The 6,899-nt window shown below is 42.5% G+C and overlaps 1 protein-coding gene across 1 annotated transcript in view; it reads left to right on the top strand.

The window, feature by feature from the left end:
• Window positions 1-873: 873 nt before the first annotated feature.
• Window positions 874-6,899, top strand: part of LOC130246162 (tyrosine-protein kinase CSK) — a 49,567-nt gene continuing 43,541 nt past the window's right edge. Inside the window, exon 1 of the mRNA XM_056479055.1 lies at window positions 874-976. The gene's annotated coding sequence lies outside the window, so the exon portion shown is untranslated. The remainder of the gene's footprint in view (window positions 977-6,899) is intronic.

The raw sequence follows: 6,899 nt of genomic DNA, 5'->3' as shown, positions 1-6,899 counted from the left end.
TGTACCTGTTTCTTGTCTTGTCTGTCATGTCTTATTTGCACTAAATATTGTACAAACCGCACTTTGCACTCTTATTCATTTTATTTTAGTTTATCTTATTCATTCATTCATTCGCCTTTCGGCTCAGCTCTTTCTTTACCACAATGGGCCGGTACATCAACCACATTACTGCTGCCGCCACACCAATCAGCCTGTCAATCTCACGCTCCATCCTTCCCTCACTCCTGAACAAAACCCAGAGATACTTGAACTCCTCCACCTGAGTTAAGGACTCTCCTCCAACCTGGAGATTGCAAACCATCTATTCCCAGTAGAGCACCATGGCCTCACACATGGAGGTGCTGATTCTCATCCCAGCCGTGTCACTCTCTGTCCGCAGAGCATGCTGAGGCTCCATGTTCGATGCCAACAGATCATGGTCTGCAAAAAACAGAGATGAGATCCTGTATGAGTTTATCTTATCTTATTTCAGTCTCTTATTCTTGATAGTAGTGCACAGTCCTGTGTTATGTTGTCAATTTATGCTGTTTAATGTAGCACCTTGGTCCTGGAGGAACATTGTGTACTGCACTGTATATTGTTGAAATGACAATAAAGCCAACTTGACTTAACTTCATTTACAAGTGTGATGACAGTCTTTTAAGCTGTTTCTATGATTGTCTCACACCCATTGTCCCTTTCTTTTACTCTTATTGCATTTGTATTAATATTTTATTGTCTGTTTGTATTTTTACGAATTGCAATCTATGTTCAATACTTGACGACAATAAAGAAAAACTAATACAAGTGCGGTGACGTCATGCCGCGATCAGCTGACCCGTGGCGTCACGCGCGCCAGGATCTGCAATTTCCCGGAGTGGCAGCGCTAGAAGCTCCAGCGGTGGGTGTGTGCTTTTCCTCCGTGATTTCCTCCTGATCTACAGGCCGGACCGGGTGTCGGATCTCCGGAACAGCAGCTGGATATGAGCCCCGCTGGGTGAGTGTTTTATTCTGGGTCTCTCTCTCTGTTTGTGTTTGTGTGTGTGTGTGGATCATCTGCTCGTCCACAGGTGATGCGCGTGCTCTGATCGAGTTTTGATCACACTCATCCTCTCCTACACTAAACTGGGCTACTGTGAGCATATCTACTGCTGTGGTCATGCATTTTAGTACGCTGTTGTGTTTTAGGAGACTGTAATATCAGTCATTGGGGTAAAGTTGGTTTTATATTAGCACATTCAGACTTTCTCCTTCGTAATATAATGTTAGGAAAGTATTGTAAATAGGGAAATCATTTTAACAGCCAATGACTGTCAAAGTACAACCGTGTTCACAGTCAGTTAAACTGTGCTAATGTTGTTTTGAAGATTTGCATGCAAATTCAGACTGAATATTTAAAGTACAGGGGTAAACTGTGTTAAAATGAACAGTTGCATTTATAGATTAATCTCTATTTGCCATTTTAAATTAAAATAAATAATAAAACCCTTAAAAGTTATGTTAATTTGTTGACCCACCCCCCCCCCCCCCCCCCCATAAAAACTTATTTATAAAGCTATACTTTGTATTATATCATCTTTGCATCTAAACAGGAATCAGTCCCACACTATTTGTTTTTTCTGATTGTCTTGATAACACTATTGTTGAGTTTTTATTTATTTTAGTTTTTTTTATTAAACATTTTATTGAAGTCGAAAGTCAGAATATAAAACAAAGCTTACCTCGTTAGATTGCATTAGACCGACTTATTGAGATGAAGTTGGTTTAACATTCACACATGCAGATTTTCGCATTTAATAAAATACTAAAGCCGAATTTAATCAGGCAGATTAATTTAAAATGCAATTGTTCATTTTTTCAAGTCCATGCTACTTTGAATATTGGGTCTGAAATTGCAAGCATGGCTTGAAAACAACATTAGCACCGCTTATTTGTCTGTAAATAATCCTGTACTTTGACAGTCATCAGCTCCTGATATTACTTCACTAGTTAGAATACTTTTCTGACAGTATAATATTAAGGAGAAAGTTTGAATGTGTGAATATAAAACCAACTTTACCTCCATTATGTCAGTCCAGTGGTGACGTGGTGGCGAGGTGGGTAGCACGTTCGCCTCACAGCAAGAAGGTAGCTGGTTCGAGGCTCTGTTGGATCAGTTGGTGTTTCTGTGTGGAGTTTGCATGTTCTCCCAGTGTTCGCACGGGTTTCCTCCGGGTGCTCCAGTTTCCAAACACATGCGCTATAAGGGAATTGGGTAGGCTAAATTGTCTGTAGTGTGTGTGTGTGTGTGTGTGTGTGTGTGTGTGTGTGTGTGTGTGTGTGTGTGTGTGTGTGGATGTTTCCCAGTGATGGATTGCGGCTGGTAGGGCATCCGCTGCATAAAACATGTGCTGGATAAGTTGGCGGTTCATTCCACTGTGGTGACCCCAGATTAATAAAGGGACTAAGCCGAAAAGGAAATGAATGAATGAATGTCAGTCTAATGCATTGAGATAAAGTTGATTTCATATTTGCACATTCAGACTTTCACATTTAATACAGTGTGTGAAAGAAACACTCAACCATAGTGTCACCAAGACTTTCATAGAAAGGGAAAAAATAATGTGAGACTGATTCGTGTTTGGATGCAAAGATGATTTATTACAAATTAGGCATGGGCCGGTATAAGATTCTGATGGTATGATAACCTTGAATAAAACTATCACAGTATTGTGATTACAGCTCTAAAATATATTCTTTTTAAATATCGAGGTAAAAAACTACTTTTTTCCCCTTTGAAAACAATATATTTTTATTTTTATTTATTTTTTTGAAGATTTCTATTATTTTGCAGCAGTAAACATGTCAGGCTAAATCATTGAAATGAATTATTGACTTCTGCTGTCTTCATTAGTTTCAAAAACAATGATTTCTTAATAATTTATAACGGCATCTTTGGATATTTTTTCTGCTGAAGATATACTATTGTCTAAAAAAAAGTCTTACACATACCTAATGCTGCGTTCACACCAGACGCGGAAGAAGCGTCACGCTCGAGTGATTTACATGTTAAGTCAATGCAAAGACTTAAGAATGAAGCGTTTTGTGCGTTTGACACGCTTCGCGCACGAATCGCTCAAGTTGTAAAATCTGAACTTCAGCGGACATTCGTGCTGCATTAACCAATCAGGAGCTTGCTCTTGTGGGAGCGTGATTATGACGTAGCTCCTGTCGTTGGTCCTCCTGCCTGTTGATATTCTGAGTAGTTGTATATTTTGTGGTAAGGATGATGAAACTTTAATGCATTTATTTTGTATGTGTGAATTTGTTCAGAAATTTAAATTTGACCTCTATCGTTATTTAAACACTCCTCCTACATTTGCACAATATTTTAGTTTAAAAGAAATTATTTGTTATTACTCCTGTTATTAATCTTAAGAATTTATTTTCAACTTTATCTTGTTTGGAAATTTTTTATACATAAGCAAAATGCATGGCTTCAGTCCCTACTTTTCGACATTTTCTGATTGAAGTTGACTCACTGCTCAAATCTTTCCGTATGTGTAAAAACAAAAAATGTGTCCGATTCCCGGTTCTATATGAAGACCTGTCGTCTATTGACTCTGATTTGAGCTTTCCTATCGCTCTTAATTTATTTATTTTTACACTTTTATACAGTGTAATTTACTTACCCCTTCCTTTGTTTTCTTAGTCTTTTTTCTTTCTTTCTTTCAATTCTCTCAATAAAATCCATGTTAGCCATTTAACAACGAAGCTAGAGTCACCGGGCAGACAGAAGCCCTGCCCATGACGTGAATGAAGCGGATTTGATGCGCAAATAAAGCAAGGAAACTCAAATGTGTATTTACGAGCGAATAGCGTGATTTATCCGCGCGTTCTGCGTCTGGTGTGAACACAGCATTAGGAACGGTATTACAGAAAATTTTGGTGGTTTTAAAACCTTGACTTTTCCAAACCGCGGTATACCTTAGAAACGGTTATCATCCCATGCCTATTACAAACTATAGCTTTATAAATGAATATAGTATAAAAAAAATCTAAATACCATACTGAAAACAACAGCTTAAACCAGCCTAAGCTGGTTTTAGCTGGTTGACCAGCCTGGTTTTAGAGGGGTTTTGGCCATTTCCAGCCTGGGCTTAGCTGGTGAGGCTGGAAAATGACCAGCTTGACCAGCCTAGCCAGGCTGGGAGCCCAGCCAAAACCAGCTATGTCCAGCTTAAACCAGACTGGTCAAGCTGGATTTAGGTGGTCACTTTCCAGGCTGACCAGCTAAGACCAGGCTGGAAATGGCTTGGAACCAGCCTGGAAATGGCCAAAACCCCTCTAAAACCAGGCTGGTCAACCAGCTAAAACCAGCCAACCAGCTTAGGCTGGTTTAAGCTGGATTTTTCAGTAGGGTATTAAAACCTTTTAAGGATTTAAGATGTAAAGCAGAATTTAGAAAAGGCCAATACAGATTCACTTAATTTAAACTGTTCATTTTTGAGTAAAGTGATCATTTGTGATGCAGGGCTGGGCGATAAAATCAATATCGATATTTATTGACTGAGCACTATTGCCAATATCGATTAAAAAAGATTCAGTATGTAGCTTCGGTATAAAGTGCCTTAATTTTATTAAAATGTGTATGCTGAGTAGGGTTGGGCGTTGTCTATCCATTTGGCATCGTACGATGTCTAATATGAAACATCGCGATGGACGATGGCATCGTCGTCATAGGTGGCGATGAATTAATTATTTATGAATAATTAATTAATTCATAACGAATTAATTATTTGTAGCCTACCATTTCAACTACCTGACCTGCATCGTCTTTGTTTTACCCATAACCATATCATAAATAAATAAAGAGAAGTTACACACAAATGACCACCGTCAGTCACTGTTTCCACAGGACTCTGGCATGAATAAGCAGAGTGATCTGTGTCGTTATAATGGCGTCCACAAACTTGGTTGGTAAAAAGGTGCACAACCAACAGTATCTGAGGTTTACACTAAAATGACCAAGTACAAGCGTGAAAGCGAAAGATTGAAGCAGTGTACTGACCCACTGACTGTCTGGACCCGCTGTCTCGAGCGCATGACAGTGTGCGTGTGTGTGTTGTCATGTGATGTGGGTTTTCAGCAGTGGTTTGGACGGGAGGGCTGTTCAGAATTGCTAGGTGAAACACCAGAGTGGATGTGGATTGTTATCGTTCTAAAATGCCATTTTAAACAGATGTATTAGTGTAAACGAGGCTTCAGTGTGTATTTTTTGCGAGCAGATTTGCGATGGGGGGGCGGGGCGGAGGATCGCGATGCTGGCTCAGCTTCGTGGTGTCTACCGGCGATCGTCGATAGACGACCCAATATTTAAAGTAAACAATGCCTCACAATAGGGCTGGGAAATGTTGCAAAAAAATTATCAGGATATCATTTTTTATATCATTCAATATCAATAATTATTGAATATTTTTTTAACAATACTGTAGCAAGGTTCTTTGTCAGGGAAGAAGAAGACAGGGTCGGCGTTAAGGTACGTAATACGATTTATTTGTATTCTGTCACACGGTTCAGCACAAGCTCCCCAATGTGGTGGCTGTTGCTGGGTTCTCTCTCTCTCCCGACTGGTCTCTCTCTCGTCCCTTAAGAAGGCGTCTCTCCGGCCCAATCACTAGAGAAAGCAGGTGTTATTAATTATTTCTGATTGGGCTACTGACCAGCCGCCGGTGTCTCCACTCTCTCTCTCCCCCTTTCGGGTGTTCGGCCACGCTCTCACCACCACATACCCCCACCGCCCGTCTCAGGCCGGGCAGCCGTCCGGCCTGCGGCCCCCCTCCCCCCCCTCCCGCCCGGGAGAGGAAGTCAGCCACGACCATCTGCGCGCCCGGCCTGTGGACCACCTTGAATTTAAATGGTTGTAAAGCGAGATACCACCGGGTGATCCGCGCGTTGGTATCCTTCATGCGGTGGAGCCACTGGAGGGGAGCATGGTCCGAACAGAGGACGAATTCTCGCCCCAGGAGATAATAACGGAGGGTGAGGACCGCCCACCGTATAGCCAAACACTCCCTTTCTATGGTGCTGTACCTAGCCTCCCGGTTGGACAGTTTCCGGCTAATGTACAGCACCGGGCGCTCTTCACCCTCAACCTCCTGGGAGAGAACCGCCCCCAGACCCCGTTCAGATGCATCTGTTTGTAAAAGAAAGGGGAGAGCAAAGTTAGGAGCGTGCAATAGCGGCCCCCCGCAAAGTGCAGCCTTAACCTCGGTGAAGGCCTGTTGGCACTGCTCCGACCATTGGACAGTATCTGGTTCCCCCTTTTTAGTAAGATCAGTCAGGGGGCTGACGAGGTCCGAATAATTTGGTATAAACCGTCTGTAATATCCCGCCAGACCCAAAAACTGTCTTACCTCCTTTTTGGTCTTGGGTCTTGGACAAGTTGCAATTGCTGCAGTTTTATCAATTTGGGGCTGCACCTGCCCATGGCCCAAGTGGAAGCCCAGATACCTCACCTCCACACGCCCAACCGCGCACTTCCTCGGGTTGGCCGTAAGCCCGGCCCGCCTCAGCGCCGTTAACACCGCCCGCACATGTTGCATATGCCGCTGCCAATCATTACTGTATATGATTATATCATCCAGATAGGCAGCGGCATATGCCGAGTGACGGGCCAGTATTTTGTCCATCAGGCGCTGGAACGTGGCCGGTGCCCCGAACAACCCGAACGGAAGCGTCACAAATTGGTGTAAACCAAACGGCGTCGTGAAGGCCGTTTTTTCACGGGATAAAGGAGTTAGGGGTATCTGCCAATAGCCTTTTGTCAGATCCAATGTCGAATAATAGCGAGCAGCACCTAACCGGTCGAGCAACTCGTCAACCCGCGGCATTGGATATGCGTCGAATTTCGACACAGCATTTAATTTGCGATAATCCAC

This window comes from Danio aesculapii, chromosome 18, assembly GCF_903798145.1.
Source record: "Danio aesculapii chromosome 18, fDanAes4.1, whole genome shotgun sequence".
NCBI classification, from domain to species: Eukaryota; Metazoa; Chordata; class Actinopteri; order Cypriniformes; family Danionidae; genus Danio; species Danio aesculapii.
This window is presented reverse-complemented; position numbering and strand designations above follow the sequence as displayed.